This window comes from Podarcis melisellensis, assembly GCF_964234715.1.
Source record: "Podarcis melisellensis genome assembly, chromosome: 8".
NCBI classification, from domain to species: Eukaryota; Metazoa; Chordata; class Lepidosauria; order Squamata; family Lacertidae; genus Podarcis; species Podarcis melisellensis.
The window spans coordinates 75,403,566-75,420,882 of record NC_138540.1 but is presented as its reverse complement, the minus strand read 5'-3'; the positions used below and the strand labels follow the sequence as shown (position 1 = coordinate 75,420,882).

General features: G+C 51.6%; 1 long non-coding RNA gene across 1 annotated transcript in view; it reads right to left on the bottom strand.

The window, feature by feature from the left end:
* LOC309375378 overlaps positions 1-15,499 on the bottom strand; it is a 52,527-nt gene extending 37,028 nt beyond the window's left edge. Inside the window, exon 1 of the long non-coding RNA XR_014170877.1 lies at positions 15,053-15,499. This is a non-coding gene — a long non-coding RNA (uncharacterized lncRNA). The remainder of the gene's footprint in view (positions 1-15,052) is intronic.
* Between the last annotated feature and the right edge of the window lie 1,818 nt (positions 15,500-17,317).

The following is a 17,317-nucleotide window of genomic DNA, read 5'->3' as shown; positions in this document are numbered from 1 at the left end:
CTATGGTCTACCAGAAGGCCTCTGGGAGTTCTGCAGTGAGGCATGGGCCAATAGCCTTCCTTTCTTGTTCTGAACCAGTTACTGATATATATATATATATACCCTCTACAAATGGAGGATCTATGAAGTTATCACAACTAATAGACACAAATAGAACTATTTTTCATACATTCACCTAATCCCTTTTAGAAAAGGTGTACAAACCACAGGTCCTCACCAACATGTCAAGGCAGCAAATTAACTTACTAGGGTAGGCATTCTGCCTTTCCCTTCCTGCGCAGCCTAGGTCCTACATTTACTGGGATGTTATTACACTTCTGTGCTGCAGTGATAGACTGCTAAGTCAAATTATCCTCTTTTCTGCCAGTTTGGCTCCAAGACTTCCTTCCTTGTTGTTGGAGGAAGAGAGGAGGACTCTGTAGGAGCAGCCATGCTCCTGAATTTGTCGTGTAGCCCTGAGCACGTTTACCTAGAGCAGTGTTTCCCAACCTTTTTTGGGCAAAGGCACACTTGTTTCATGAAAAAAATCTCGAGGCACACCACCATTAGAAAATGTTAAAAAATTTAACTCTGTGCCTATATTGACTACCATATTTTTCGCCCCATAGGACGCACCGCCCCATAAGACGCACCTAATTTTTTGGGGGGAGAATAAAGAAAAAAAAAATTTTCCCCTCCCCAGGCACGGGGCAGGCGCGGGGGAAGCCCAAGCTTCCCCCGACCCCAGCCCCCAGAACAGCCTGATATCCGCAAGCCTAGGGAGCCACACTGGTCTCCCCAGGCTTGCGGAGAGGTGCGTGAAGCCCGGGGGCGCTCTTCAGCGCGCACCAGGCTTCGGGATGCAGGCAGCTCTGCGCTACCCTCCAGAGCCCCGTGCGGCTTCGCGCTGGGATCCGGGGGGTGGCGCGGAGCTGCAAGAAGCCCTGGAGCGCAGGCAGCTTCGCACCACCCTCCGGAGCCCCGCGCGGCTTCGCGCCAGGATCCAGAGGGTGGTGCAGAGCTGCAGGAAGCCCTGGAGCCCAGGTAGCTCCGCGCCACCCTCCGGAGCCCCGCGCGGCTTCGCGCCGGGATCCGGGGGGTGGCGCGGAGCTGCAAGAAGCCCTGGAGCGCAGGCAGCTCCGCACCACCCTCCGCAGCCCCGCGCGGCTTCGCGCCGGGATCCGGGGGGTGGCGCGGAGCTGCAAGAAGCCCTGGAGCGCAGGCAGCTTCGCACCACCCTCCGGAGCCCCGCGCGGCTTCGCGCCAGGATCCAGAGGGTGGTGCAGAGCTGCAGGAAGCCCTGGAGCCCAGGTAGCTCCGCGCCACCCTCCGGAGCCCCGCGCGGCTTTGCGCCGGGATCCGGGGGGTGGCGCGGAGCTGCAAGAAGCCCTGGAGCGCAGGCAGCTCCGCACCACCCTCCGCAGCCCCGCGCGGCTTCGCGCCGGGATCCGGGGGGTGGCGCGGAGCTGCAAGAAGCCCTGGAGCCCAGGTAGCTCCGCGCCACCCTCCGGAGCCCCGCGCGGCTTCGCGCCGGGATCCGGGGGGGTGGCGCGGAGCTGCAAGAAGCCCTGGAGCACAGGCAGCTCCGCACCACCCTCCGCAGCCCCGCGCGGCTTCGCGCCGGGATCCGGGGGGGTGGCGCGGAGCTGCAAGAAGCCCTGGAGCGCAGGCAGCTCCGTGCCACCCTCCGCAGCCTCCTCCAAAGGGCGCCCCGCGCTCCGCGCTGCAGGCTGCCGCCCGCAAGCCTTGCGCGCGGGGGGGGGGAGTTCCCCCAGGCGCCCAAGGCTTGCGGACAGCTGCGCGAAGCACGGGGCGTCTTCCAAAGGGCGCCCCGCGCTCCGCGCTGCAGGCTGCCGCCCGCAAGCCTTGCGCGCGGGGGGGGGGAGTTCCCTCTCCCGCCTCCCTCCCGCGGCACACCAGGCAAGGTCTCACGGCACACTGGTGTGCCGCGGAACACCGGTTGGGAAACACTGACCTAGAGGAATATGTGAATTCAATGAAGCTTAATGTTTAGGATTGCAGTTTTAGTTTGGAAGCCCAAAGTTTCTCTGGTTATAGCACACTGGTCCAGTTGAGGCAGGGGGTGGGAACAGGTTGCAAGTCAACCCGAGATGGGTCACACATGAGAGGGGCAATCACAGTATTCTTTCTATATGCATATATATTAGTAAGAGAAGCAGAAAGAGAGGATAAAGGTGGAGTACATGGGGAGAGATAAGGAGAAAGTGGACAGGGGAAAGAAAAGGGTAAGACGGGGGCATACATACATAATGGAAAATGAATAGTGGGGCCATTGTAGCAGGCTGGGATTAAAGTTGGGTCCCAGACTGAAAGGTTGAAGACCACCGACAAAATAAAGAAACAAAGAAAGGCAAAGGCAATTGCGCAAGTGACTAGTTTTTCTTTTCTTTCCTTTTTTTTTTAAAGGGAACTCACAGACAGTTGAATTTTGTTCAAAAACCATAGAGGAGCTCGGAGAGCTTTAAGCCTCCAAATGCTGACAAAGAGACAATGGGGCACTCAAATTAAAAAGGACAAAGAGCCAGGCATCTTCTCAAGACGGCCTCATCGATTGGTGAGCACACCCTTTTTTATCTCCATCAGCATTTCTCCCTCTGCTTGCAAGCCTCTCACCACCTTCCCATACGGCATGCTTGGCTTTCAGGCAGCCTGTACATCTCCCATCCCAGCTGGATCTGGGTTGGGGTGAGAGACAATATCCTGGAGGGTAATGCTCAACCCTGCTTTGCTCTTAGGTACTCACTAAGGGGTTGTTGCCAAGAGCATCTTTTACCAGCTTTGGGCACCTGGCCACTGCCAATACATATCTAGGGGCAGCAAGGGAGAAAAGGATAAAGTCATTTGAACAAGGAGGAGATCTTTTGAGTGGCTGAAGGTGGTGGAGGAGTGAAGCCAACGGCTGGGATGTATCAGGAACCAGGATATGAAAACAGAGAGATAAGCCCTGAATTATCTAGCCCGGCAGTAAATAATGCTCCTCACCTTATGGAGGGTCCTTGACCCACAGGAAAAAATCATTGCGTAGGTGGGGAGATTGTGGGCAGAGGCAGTGTCAAAACGAGAAGGTGTTTGCAGTACTGCCAAATTACACAGCCTCTTCTCCCTCTGTGCCATCCCATCCCTTCCCTGCCTCACTATCTCTCGTTTGGGCGTACACCCACCCACCCACATACACACACACACACACCAGAAAGGAACGCAGTCCAGATAGCAAGAGTGGCCCACAGCTTCTGGAGAGCGGGATGATACTGAGGGCTGAATTAATTTGCCACAGGCCTAGACTCAGGAATACCGTACATAAGGAAAACGACTCCTCTATTACAGGCCTCCTTGTATGCCAAGACCTCAGAAAGAGGAGGCACAAAGGGTCCCAGGTCACAGGCTTCTCCACGCTGATGAGATGTATTGCATTTCTATTTAAATTCTGGTAATTATTTTATGCAAATTTTATGCAAATCTGTGCCCACTTGCCCCCCGCCTAGGGTTGCATTTCCTCTCTTTTGGCAACCTGTAAATGGTTACCTGAACTGAAGCCCAGGGGTCCCTTTACCTTTACCTTTGTCCTCGCCTTCCACTGACTTGTTCCAATTTTATTTCAGTCAGCTTTCGGAGGCTGAGCCAGCTTACTATTTACAGTTGATTTGTTATTATATTATTATTATTATTATTATTATTATTATTAATTTTCAGCTCAGTGGATTTCAACAGGGTTTTTTGTTTGTTTGTTTGTTTTAGAACTGTAAGTCAAAAATCATTAGAAAAAGGTTGAATGGCCACAACGGCCTCATAAAGTCATACAGCAGGATTTAAATGTTAAATAAATAAATAAGCAAGCATTCACACCATCTTTGCAGTCAACTTTGCCTTCTGCAAAAAGGGACGCAGGTGGCGCTGTGGGTTAAACCACAGAGCCTAGGACTTGCCGCTCAGGTTTGCGGTTTGAATCCTCGCAACGGGGTGAGCTCCCGTTGCTCGGTCCCTGCTCCTGCCAACCTAGCAGTTCGAAAGCACATCAAAGTACAAGTAGATAAATAGGTACCGCTCTGGCGGGAAGGTAAAAGGTGTTTCCGTGCGCTGCTCTGGTTTGCCAGAAGCAGCTTAGTCATGCTAGCCACATGACCCAGAAGCTGTACGCCGGCTCCCTCGGCAGATAAAGTGAGATGAGCACCACAACCCCGGGGTCGGTCACAACTGGACCTAATGGTCAGGGGTCCCTTTACCTTTACCTTGCCTTCTGCAGCAGTGGCTCATACCCACCAGTGGCAAAGGTGTCCATTAAGGGCAGAAGCTAGAACTAGGGGATACTACGTGAAATGTAGTTGCTAATCAACCTCAAAGTTTCCCTTTCCCACCACTCCTTGGGCCAAGGGGTAGGGAACCTCAAGCCTTTGGGCCAAATCCGGCTCCCTATTTGGCCCATGAGGCCATTCTCCCCAAATCACGTCCATCTGCTGTTCACCCCATGTCACATGACTGGATTGGCTGCTTGTGCATTATGATGTCAGATGATTGACAGGAGCATAGTCTCACCAACTGGTCAAAAATTGGCCCACAGGATGGAGAGAGATAAAGATCTGGCCAGCCATGCCTAAAAGGTCCCACACCCCTGCCTTAGGCCCAGCTAAAAAGCTAGCTGGGTCAGTATTGGTGTGTTGGCTTTTCCTCCAAGGTAGCAATGGTAAGGGTGGCTGTTTCCTGTACTAACGCTGAAGGATGCTCTTATAAACACAGAAGCTTGCAGTCCCTTTCTTGCTTAGCGCCTGATTTAAATGCGATGTGTTACAAGGATCAAGGCAATTCAGCTCTCTCTGCAATGGACCAATGGTATACAAAACTCTTCCTCATACCAGGCTGTGTTCACATTAACATAAGCCAACAGCATGCAGTCTTCTGTAGGGGTTATTCAAAGGGGAGTGTGCCTTGCTCCCCTACCCAGTCAGCTTTAAGAACCAAAGAATGCAACCCCATTCCTTCCGCTGTGACAATAGGCATACAGATGCATCCCAGAATTCTTATAATGCAAACAGCCATGTGCTTCATGCCGGACAAAGGCACATTGGGAAGGAAAGGGCAGAGGGAGTCTTTCTCTTATCGTTCATAACGGCGGAGGAGTCAAGGAGAAGACAACCAACCTTTCTTCTGCATCAAGGTGTCTGTGTTTTTAAGAGCCATATATGCAGGAAAAAATGTTTTGGCAGATGCTGCTTCTCATATTGGAGTGGTGCACTGAAATTTCTCTCAGTGTGCTAGAAGCTGAACGTCGGAAGGTTCAGACAAACAAGAAGGACTTCTTCACAAAGCACACGGTTAAACTGTGGTATTCCCTGCCACAAGAGGCCAACAGCTTTTAAAGGGGATGAGAAAAAATTGTGGAGGAGAATAGTTCCCAATGGCTACTGGTCATGATATGCTACGTCCAGTATGTCCAGTATCGGAGGCTGGGTGTCTCGGAATACCAGTTAGTGGGGATTACAAGCAGACCAGGGCTATTGTGCTCCCCCTTCTGCATAGCTATTAAAAGGTACAGGGCCCCCCAAAAAGATGCCCATTCTTGAGTTATAATATTCCTGCTTAAGAGAGGACTCTCTCCTTTTCCCTTCCTCACCTCTCAGGGCCTCTTGACAACCCTTTGAGCTCACGGCAGCTGCTGCTTATTGTCAATCTGTGGCTTCTACATGACCTCCCAACATTTGTTAAGAGTAAAAATAGGTACACTTAAAAAAAAAAAAATTACAGGAGCTTCATATGCAGGGAGGAGGGGATAAAAGTGGTTCCATGAAGCCTGACAGCGGGCCCAACCCACCAGATAAAACCTGAAAATCTTATTTTCAGATGTGCCCCTTCCCTTATGCTTAGAAAAACAAGTACTGTATATTGCATTTGGAGTCCCCCACAAATCCATGTTTGTTGGATGCGAATCTAGCTTCCCAAATTGTACAATATAACAGCAAAGTTTTAAGATCCACCAGGAAACTATCATCATCATCATGAAGTATTGTGGGATCCAGCTAAAAATAACTTATTAAGAGGCTAAAATACCACCCACACCTACAGCTAGTATACACAGTGAGAAAATAAGATATGGCTGGAACGGCATGCATCTAGTCCCCATGAATACTTCATCCTTTAGAAAACTCTGTAGTTAGAAGAACAAGGTGCCTGGCCCCCTTTTTTTGCTGTAGCAACAGCTGAAAAGCATGGTGGGTGGGAAATTGGATCTTTCAGGTTTGGTTTAAGTATGACACAAAAGAATAGGAAGGGCTTTTGGGGGGTGGGGGGTGGTTTAGCGTCACAACAGCAGCCGTACCGGCAATGCGGACGCAGGGGTGGTACAAAGCCATTAGAAGGGTGGTCTGGGGCTGAAGTAATTAAGCAACTTTGATGTTGCAAAGTCAGGGGTATTGGCAGCAGGGAGAGAGGGGTCATCGTGTTTTTTAAGCCGCAGGGGTTTACAGCAGAAAAGCTAACTAGCAAAGTTTCTGGACGAGAGGACTCAATAGCAGACTGAATTGGGGCGAGCGGGTGGGTTGGGGAGAGGTAGCGAAACCTGGGCCCGGAAGGGTTAAGGGGGGAGCAGAACTGTCAGGCTGAAGCCTGTGTTAGGCCTCGTTGCCATGGCGGCAGACTGTCTCGCTGGCACTCCCTGACCCCTGAAGGGGGATCTTGGGGAGGGGGAAAGAGGCTGAGACACAGACACTACGGGGCGGGGTTGGGGCAGAGTCCCAGGAGAATCAGTCTAGCACCTGATACAGACGTACAACAGTGCACACACACACATGTATGTGCTGCGACATCCGGGCTGAAGCACCACATGCACGGGGAGCAAACAGTTGGAGCCAAGGTGCTGAGCCTCAAGCATTGATTTGCCACGATACAGAAGCACAGAGACCACTGATGCAGACAAAGAGCGACGCAGCCATGTACATCACCCGGCTAATGCACAGCAGCAGATAAATTACAATGCCACAAGAATGCGCACAGGTGAAACTGAATGCATGCGCCAAACGCGTGGGGGGGGGAGCGGAGGGGGACGCGACAAAGAGAAAACAGCAAAGCAAGTGCACAGCAGTGACCCTCGTGCACGCACCAGACTGCAGTGTCACGGTACCCACAGAGGCGTGCGCCCACAAATACATGCGCGCACATTTAACACACACACACACCCGAGACAACTACGCAAGGCCACACGGTTTCGGAGGCTGATCACCACACAAAGGCTATGGGACAGTCTGAGGGCTAAGGAGTCTGGCCACGGAAGTCAAGAAAGCAAAGGATACCGACCGGGTTAGAGAGCAAGACAATGCACGGTGCCGACCAACAACCCAGGAGGCCAACACAATGCAGGGACCCCCTGGGAGACATGGCACCCCATACATTTGAAATCCACAAAAGACAGAAATCCCAGAACCTCTCTAACAGGGTTTATGCCCCCACACCTGATTTTTGATCAAAAACAATAATCCTGCCACCTTAAAATATTTCACTGCCACCAACTCCCCTCCCCCCGGCCTTTGCTTCACTTAAAATGAGCCTTTTTATCACCTGAGTAATTTGCTGCACTGCCACTCAGCTTTTTCCTACCCCATATTCCAATATTTTGTCATCCTCTAGGCAAGATGGAACCAGCCTGGAGAAACCATTCTAGGAAACCTGTATACGATCCACATTCTCATCTCTCAGCCACCCCCAAGTATCTTGAGACAGTTTGTCAGTAGGATATTTGGGACTTCAAATGGTCTTAAAATGGTCTCTATATTTGCTACATGAGGCGCCCTGTTGGGCTGGCCGTACTTAAAACACAGGCGCACACTGAAACCGCCATCTTAGCTGTCCCCTAGGACTAGCCATGGAATAAGGGACCTGTGGTTTTCCTCTGCCAGGAAAAGGTCCTTCTTTTCCTGGGTTTCCCGGGTTTGGGGAGTGGAATTAGGTAGGTGGTAGAGAGGGATGGAATGATGTTAGAATGTAGGTGCAGGTCTTTTGTCCAGAAGAATTAGCTATTATTTGTTTGAGTGAGCAATGGGGGAGACTGAGCAATGGGAGCAGGGCCTCCTGGTCAGAAAGGAAACTGCCTAGGTCTTAGGACAGTTCCAGAAGGAAGTCCGCCCTGTCCATGAGTACTAACCTGTTTGCTAACAACCAAACTCACGTTGCTTGGGACTCTGTGTTCTGCCACTCCCCTTCTGGGAACAGAGATACACTATCTGCATAAGAAGGCATCCTCTGAGATAACTACCATACCATCAGGCCCTATGTCCACAATCGCTAACACAGATTTGAATCCTCTTTTTGCCCCCGACATCTGAAAACCCAGGATCCAACTAGAAGCACTCTTAAACTCCCAAAATGTCACAAGTCATGTCTTACTGACTGGTGCCCTGGATCAGTTAGGTGGGCCCACTCCCAAATTCATGCCCCTGTGTTCCTCCTTACAGCAAGCATGCAGAGCTCTGAAAAAATTGGGTGGTGGCAGTGATGGAAACTGGGGCTGACCTGGCGGCTACCTGCTTGCTTTGTCATGGAAGATACATCACACTCTCCTCCCTGCAAAAGGGCCTGGCCTTTTAAACAGCCTGGCATGGCAAACCTTTCACCTCGTTCTTACCTGCCAGGACCATCTGTTATGGGAACATGAAACCAACTGAGACTTTGCATAGCCTCAAAAACCTTATGCATGCGGCCTAACATGAAGAAGCTACTTCTATTTTAGTTGCACTAGCCCAACTCTGATAATTATGACATTTTTTGTCTCTGCTGTAATATGAGAAAGCTGTGTCCAACCCATTCTTCTCTAAGGTCAAACCACTTCCTTCATTCCCTCCTTCCAAAGCCCAAGTTCCTAGGTAGGTGGGGATGGTCATGTCACTGCACATTTTCTCTTCTTTGCCCCATCCTCCTCTTACACCCACCCACCCACCATAATGCACAAATCCTGGGGACACATATATGCTTCCTGGAAAGGCTGAGCAAGTGGGCATTTGGGAGAGATGGAAACACACAAACAAAAAGGACAAAAAGCAAAGGTGTTGACCCCTAAGGTGTGGGAAATCCATAATTCACATTAGGCCAACAGAAGAGGTAATAACAGGGCAAGATAGAGAGAAGGTGCCTCATAACCACCTCAAACCTTTAAGGTAGGCCTGTCATCCCCACAAACACTTGCCCTTACACATGCTTTCTGACCTCTCCAGCAACCACCAAATAACAGTGCGAGACCCTTCAGGTATGTGGAAACGGGGGCATATCTGAACAAGTGAGAATGGAAAATCAGGTGGGAAATGGTGGCCGAGATGGGTGGCTAAATGCAGACGATGCGGTAAATACGAGCATATGGTGTTGAAGCATATGGTTGAAGGCAAGGGCGTGGGGTGGGACGGCATAGAAAGTTGTATGGGAATCACCGGATGTGTAAGGCTGAAGAATGATGGAAAAGCGAGTGGGTGGGGGAATACGGAGCTGGGCTGGAAGTTGCCTATCAGGAGCAGAAATAGATCAGTGCCTATAAAGGGTGATGAATGGATGAGGAAGCCAGTAGAGGAGATGGATGAATGGGGAGAGATGAAGGGCAGGCGGTGTATTGCAAGACAGGGATGGGTGTGCATTAGAAAAAAGGGTGGAGATAAGAAGCTGGCTGAGTTAAGCAGAGTGATGGGTAGGATATCTATATATCTGGACAGGTGGGGAAATGGATCACAGGGTGCCATTGTGCGCTTTTGACATGGTGCAGATTTCAAAACACACAGAGACCGGTCCACACCAGCCGTTTATACCACAGTGGTTTGTATTCAAAGGGCCTTTTTCATCACCTCATTCGCATCGAAAGGACAGAAGAATCCCCACCTTCCACCATGCCCCTCAAACCACAGCTCAGAGAGGCTGCAGCCTCCAACAGTCCCTGAGCAACTATTGCAAAGAGAAACATTTGCAGTTTCTTTGAATGCAGGCTTCCACCTTCCTAACACAGAGGATATGGGGGGAGAGGCCAAGGCTGGGATATCCACAAAGTGGGGAATGAGGAGGGCAAGGGGCGGGGAGCAGAAAAGTAAAGGGATAAGGAGCAAGGAAGGAAAATAGCTAGTGATGGGACCACTGCAATAAGCTTCCCTCCCCCATCTGTCCCTGCTGTGCTGCAATTCCCTCCCTGCTCTCTCTCTCTCTTACACACACACACACACACACACACACACCGCCTTAGAGCTGGTCGGGAGGTCAAGTTCTTAAGAGGATTCTGGCTCTAACACAGGCAGTGAAAGTACATGGGGGTGGTGGCATAGGGGCTGTAGGAGACTGCATGCTTGTGTGCACAAAAGACCGGCTGTGCAGGCGTGCTCCGCTAGGTGAACACGACCTCCTTGAGCATGCAGCCTTTGCACATCATACTGCCGTGCTCATTCACACGCATATCTTCTCCCAAAGCTGTACAATTAGCCAAACATAGATAAGATACACAAGGGCGTCCTGGGCATAGCCCCCCCTCCACCCGCCCACCAACTAAATCATAATTTCACTGGGCTAAGATTTGGGATCAAAGCTTTTAGCTACAACCCAGCACATAAAAGCACCCTAGTCAAATTGCATGTGCAAGCAGAAAAACAGGGACACACACACACTTAAATTAAGAAACTATGGACACATACAGACCCCTCTAACCCAGAAAGGGAGAACAGATCAGGACCACCACCCCAAGCCCACTTATCATCACCATCCAAGACACCTTTACTTGGGCTGTTAAGAAAGTAGGTCAAAACTGAGGGGGTGGGGAGGGGGGCAGTGGTGAAATCACCAGGGAGCAGTCTTCCCCACAAACCAAACACCTCAAAGTCTTCCCCATCAGTCCACAGCCCCATCTTATAAGGTTTGCTACCTCTCTGAGGCAACTAACTAGCTAGCTGCAGCTCTGTTTTTGTTCTCAAATCTGTCCATTATGGCGAAAGTTCCCGGTTATTCATAAGTCAGGTATTCCCATAACTCTTGGAGGCCGTGTATATGAAATTTCAGATGCATCCTTATCCCCATGGAAAACATATCTGCTGATTCATAGCACTGGGGTGATGGTTGCATTTAATTCAAACTAAGCATTGTTCCTCATTATATTACAGACCATTATAATGTGCTTTACCCACTGCATTAAGGTTTGGTTCCTACCGGTGGGAAGGGCCCAGTCATCGCCTAAGGGGAGCAGGTATGATTTCTGGGGTATGAAGGCACATCTCTTGTGTTACAGGCTGGTTGGTGCCTGCGCAAAAGAGACGTGGAAGTAACCACAAGGGGCCTGGGATCTATGCTGTGTTGGAATTTGTGGGATGGTGTCATATTCAGAGGTGAGTGAATAGAAAGATATATAGGGGAAGAAGGTGCACTTGTGCAGTGTATATAGAAGAGAGAGTACACATGCATCTGCATATTGAGCAATGAACGTAGGTAATTGTTGTAGAATAATGCATGATTCTTCATAATTTGTGTCTGTGTGTGTGTGTTGGATGTGCCCCCACTGCTCCTAGTGTTATTCTACACAGAGGCGGTTGCAATATATGTCAGAGAGTGGGGAGCCAAAAGGCTATGCCCCCCACTCCCAAGATGCTGCCCCACCCTGGAACATCTTAGCAGAGGCTGTTTGTGTGCACTCACGCATGCGCGGATGCAGTGACACCTTTGATGAGGAACATATGTATCTGCTTCCCTGGACTGCGGAGGTGGTTCTGAACACGTGTTAACTTTTTCTGGCGTGCTGCTACGCAAACTATAGTGCAAACACGTGCACACACATTCATGACTGTGTTGCACGAGTGGTATATGGATTTGTCCCTATGCACTGTACAGCGAGACTGAGAGAGGGGGAGGGGAGGGGTGTTTTCACGCATGGAGAGCCGTATGGCTGTGTTATATAAGGATGTGAGCCGAGGATTCCCAGTTTGCAGCAGCTTCCCCAAGCACCACAGAGGCGTGCCCCACTCCTTGCCTGTAGCCCCCTAGACCCCACTCCCCTCCTAGGCCAACTGATTTATGCTCACGCAAAGCGCTGCCAATGAATGGAGGCTGCGCTGGGAGAGACCCCTGACCTCGCCCATGACCTCTGACCCTGTCTGGCTTCACAGACAGGCTGCAGCTGGGTCTCTCCCCCTTGACCCTTTAATTCCAGACCCGCCCTTCCCCACCAAGGAGACTGCCAGACATTAACCCTGTGAGTGCCACAGCTCTCAAAAGAGCAGCCAACTCGGCTAGGATTGTGGGGTGGGTGGGTGGAGGGGGGTTCTTGTACCTGATCCTGCCAAGATGGAAAGAGGTGTGATTTTCGGAACAGAGGGAGAGGGAAGAGGAGTCTGGAATCCTAGCTGCCACCCTTGCTCTAAATTCATCTTTACTTCTCCAAATCCTCAGTTTCAGCAGATCATGCAAACCACCACCAAATGAAAGAGTGTTTCCAGCTTTATCCCAAAGACATGCTCTCCTGCTCTCAACCCCACCCCTTCCCGAATCTCAGCAGAATAACATTTACACTCTGCAAGTTCCAAGTCAAAAGGGGGGGGGGGCACGGAAGGGAGACGCTGTTCAAACCCTGAAAATGCCCCATCTCCCTTCTCCCGCCTCAACACCAAGCTCTCCTCGGTGCTTTCCCTGGGCTCCTCCTACTCTCGTGTTGCATTGCCCTCCCCACCCCTAAACGTTAGCGGGGGGGGGGGCACACACACACCCCTTCAGCTCCATGGATGCCCCAAACCTCCCACAATGCCCTCCTCCCCTGCTCCACGGAGGACAGGTTAGGGGCTGCAAGCAGAAGCAAAATGTAGAGTCATGGGGGGGGAGGCAAGCTCTTTGGGCCCCCCTCCCCCATTCCTGCCTGCAACTGCAGAGAGGTGCATCTTGGGATGAATAAATTATATGGGCAGTGGAATGGCAGAATTCAGGGACAGACGAAAGAGAGCGAGGGGGAGAGGCAAGCAAAACCAGGCAGGGTGGCAGGGAAGAGAGAATTGCTGCTGTCTCCCAAGGAGGTTGCCTGGATTTCTGTTCCTCCCCCACCCCCACCCCCAGATGCCAAGACCCCAGACCTTCGCCCAAGATGCCCAATGCGTAACTGGAAAACAATTCATGATCTCCGGATCTGATTCGCCTGCAGCCACCTTACACAAATTCTACAGGCCCCACTTCCAAGGCAATCTTCCGCTCCATAGCCCCCCCCCCCACTTCAAGATCCCCGCTCCCCATTAAAGGAGCGCCTCAATCCACAGCCTGCTTGCTCCAACCCACTTTGCACTTTTCTTCCGGCTCCCAGGAAAGGAACCCAAGTGTCCTGACAGTCGCTTTTCCTTTTGATTTTGCAGAAAAGCCTCCACCCCTCCCCTCGAAATATGTGCATTAATGTGTGTGGGGGGGGAAGAAACATCTGAAAGGGGTCCCCTTCGCAATGTTTATTGCAATGCACAGTACCAATCCTAGGAAAGATGACAGAAAAGAGGCGGGCGGGGGGAAAGAGGAAAGTATCAAGGGGATTCTACGATTCTTATGCTGCAGCCCAACTCTTACGAGCAAGCCCCCGTGAAGTGTAGGGCTTGCTTTCGAGTAAACACGGGGCTCGCACTGCCTTCCCCCCACTTTGCGCTCGAGGGCAGAACCCTTCTGCAAAAGGAACCCTCCTATCTTTTCCAAGCGGCCCCAGCGCCTCAACTTCCTTCCTTCGGAGCAGCCTCCCATTGCAGCGCCCCTCACCCCGCCCTGCCGACCTACCTGATCCTCGGGGGAGGGGAAGGGAGGGGGCTTGCGGTGATCCTCTCTTTCCCCCAGTTAAGAGCTCCCACAAAGTGGGCGCGCGGGGTGGAGGGAGAAAGCGATCCAGACGAACAAAGAACGCGCATCTTACAAGGTGGATGGGGAGGGAAGTTGCCTGCCATTCTCTTGCCGACCCCTCTGCTCTGATTTGGTGGTGTGGGGGGAGAGTAGAAACCCCTCCTCCTTCTCCTCCCAGGCTCCTGGTTCCCCTCTCTCCGAACTTGACCTCCAGTCCAATCTGCTTCTCTTTCGTGTGCGCGCGTGTGTGCCCCCCTCTCTTTTTTTTCCAGGCTTCTGCACAGGAAAATACACAGCGCGAGAGGCTGAGTTAGAAAGGGGCCCCGCAGGGGAAACGGGGAGGGAGGGGAAAGAGGGGAGGGTGGGGGGCGGCTGTCCAGCCCAGGAGTTTTGCTGCACCTGCAGGGGAGAAGGAGCTTTGCCCTTCTTTGCATCTTGCAGAATTGGTGGGGCGGCGGCGGAGCGCGCGCGCGGGGTGTGCGGGGAAAAGGAGGAGAGAGAAAGGGGGTCTCTCCGCAACTCTAGAGCTAAAAGAAGAAACCCAGGAGTGAAAGGAGACGAGGCTGGCGGCGGCGGGAGAGGGAAGGTGGAGAGGACGGACAGAAGGACGGAGAGAGGGGAGATGTCAGGTTGCTGGACGAGGGAGGGGAACGAAGCAATGCATGAACTCAAGGGCAGGAGGAAAACGGGGAGGGGGGCGGGGTGCTGAAAAGGGAGAGAAAGCAGCAGAATTGGCGCCGCCACCCCGCAAAAAATGCAGAAGTAGGGTTTGCAGAGGAAGAAGGTTAAGGAGGAGGAAAAAGAGGGATCGCGGGGAGGTGGATCCACAAGATAAGAGGAAAGGAGATTTGGGAAGCGGGCTCGGAGAGCAGGAGAATGACAGCAGAGACTGGAGGGAAGGAGGAACAAGGGGGCTGGGAGGCTGCCAAAGGCCACTTACCGGGGAGTAAAGCCACAGAACTTCCAGCGGGAGGGAAGGAAGGAAGGAGCCTCCGATAAGGTTGACAGGAGAAAGTCAGAAGGGAAAGCTGGCGAGGGAGGGAGATCGGCAGAAGGAGAAAGAGATTAGCGGGGAAGGCAAGGCAAAGGGGCTGCTGCGGATGCAGAGAGAAGAGGAAAGAGGGAGGGATAGAGGAGTGCAAAAAGGGCATGCCCCCTGCCCCGGTTCAGGGCAGGCGGGGATGGCTCGGGAAGGGGAGGACGCCCCCCCCCTCCACCGCTCTCTGCCGCCACCGATCTTTAATTTCAAGCCTCGCCGTGCACTCACCTGCCAGGACCCGAAGCGCTGCTGCTGCTGCTGCCGCCGCCGCCACCACCAGCCTCCTCCTCCTCCTCCTCCGCCTCCTCCTCCTCTGCGTCTCCACCGGCAACGAAGACCAAGTCTCCGGGGCCCGCCAGCGCTGCATGCTGGGAGAGGCTCTTTGGGGGTGCTGGTGATGTCATTGGTTGGAGAAGGGGGGGCGGGATATTGGATCCCCTCCCGGAAAAGAAAGGGGTGGGAGAGCGAGGGAGAGAGAGAGAGACGGAGGGAAGAGAAAAGAAAGCAAAGCGGAGCAGCCGACTCCCCCCCTCGCTCGCCCTGGAGTGGCTGGTTGGAGCCTGAGCCGCTGGACTGCGCTAAGCAGCAAAGCTCCGGGCTGCAGCAGGCGCGCTCGCCCGTCGCCCGCTTCATTGGCGGGGGGAGGCTGCACGGGGTCTGGTCTGGTGCCCTAACACAGCTAGATGGGGAGGAGGAGGAAGGCTGAGTTTGGGTGGTGGAGGAGGAGGAAGCAGGACTCCTGGGTCCCTGATCTCTCTCTCCCTCTTCCCACCCGGCCGCAGCCAGCTGACTTGGGTCAAGTGATAAGCAAGGGAAGAGATTATAAACGGAGAGAGGGCCCAGCAGGCGCGAGGCTCTTTGCAGTGCCAGGGTTGGATCCCTCCTGGTAATTGCCCCTGGGCATGTGTGGAGTGTGCTTCCCTGGCCCATGGAGGCGTGCCGTTAGGTGCCAATCAGGGACTAACAAGATGCACAGTAGCCATAAAAACTAGGTAGGGCACCAAACGGTGGCAGGATGAGTCTGCTCTCCTTTCCCTCTTAGCTAAGGGGGAAACTGGTATTCCAAAGAAAGGTCCCAGTCCTCTAGCATTGCCAGCGCGAAAGGGGAAGGATCCTGCTCGGTAGAGATCGGGCAAGCAGTCCTTTGATGGATTTCCATCCTCTGAACTCACTCTAAGCACATAGGAGGGCCTGGTCTGGAGCTTGGGTCCATCTTTGATTCCCTAAATCTAGGTTTCTCTTGAACAACCTGGAAGGAAGAGACCCTCCTTTCCCCATCAACTGAGCAAGGCTTCCCCATCTCCTAGGTAGACCCTGGAAAAGGTTCAAAGGAAGTTTCCAGTGCTTGTTTCCTTAATCTTATTGCTGCCGCTGAACAAGCAAACCAATTCTGATCTGGGCCTCTGAATTGGCAAATTCTGGGAAATATTGCCCAAAATTTTAACTAGAAAGTGGACTTATCAGTGTGGCTACTACAGCTTAGCTGGCATTTCCTTCAAGGAAACGGTATTCCTGCCCCATGCAAGTCACTCCTAATCAAACGGTAAGGCTCCCAAAATTAGCAGGGAATTATGAATGAAGCGACGAAACCTCAAGAGGCTCAAGAAAGTCCCCCTTTCAAAAATGTCATATACATATTTTTATCTCTCCTTTTGGCCTGACGGGCTTACAAAATCATTTTAAATCTGGAAAACGTGTCACACATAGCAAGCAAAGCAGCACAAATAAAATAATCAGAAAAATATACAACAAATGAGATGAACGAAAAACAAACCAGAAACCAACGAACAAAAACTAATAAGAGCAAACAAGAAAGCTTATAGATAACTGGAGAGCATAGAAGGTGTCTAATAAAAACAACCCTTTAATCCAGGATGCTTCCAGACTGCCACTATTTTTGGGTTTGATTCAGTCACGCACTGGTAAACTCTTGGTTTTGCAGTGCGTTGATTTGAAGATTTTGCACAACAAACCTGCCCACCCCCAAATGGGGATTTTGTGATATGGAAAGTTAGGGGGAAATGCACTGGACAGGTTGGGGTAGTGTTTGTTGGATGCTATGTCCTCTAATTTCCTGAATAGGATGAAGACTCAATAAACAGAAACTGACCCCAGTTTCTAAAAACCAGGAGAAAGAGGGCAGAAAGAATCTTCCCCAGATGTTTCACTCTGTCCCGGATATGGATAGGGAAGAAATTTGATTCAGTTCACATTAAAGATAAAACTACCAAATTCATACTTACCGAAACACAGGCAACTTTTGAAATCCATACGTCTCTGAATTTTGCAATGCAGTACTCCAGCCAAGTAATGTGTACAAAAGTGCACATGCTAGAAGAAAATGTGCATGAAAATCCACATGTTAGCAAAATTAACAATGTGTTATAATAGAGGGTAGATTGTTTTGAAAAAATGTGTGTGTTAGGCAAAATGGCACAGTAATACATATATTAGGAGAAGTCTGCACTGAAATGTTGATGTATTTTCTTGAGG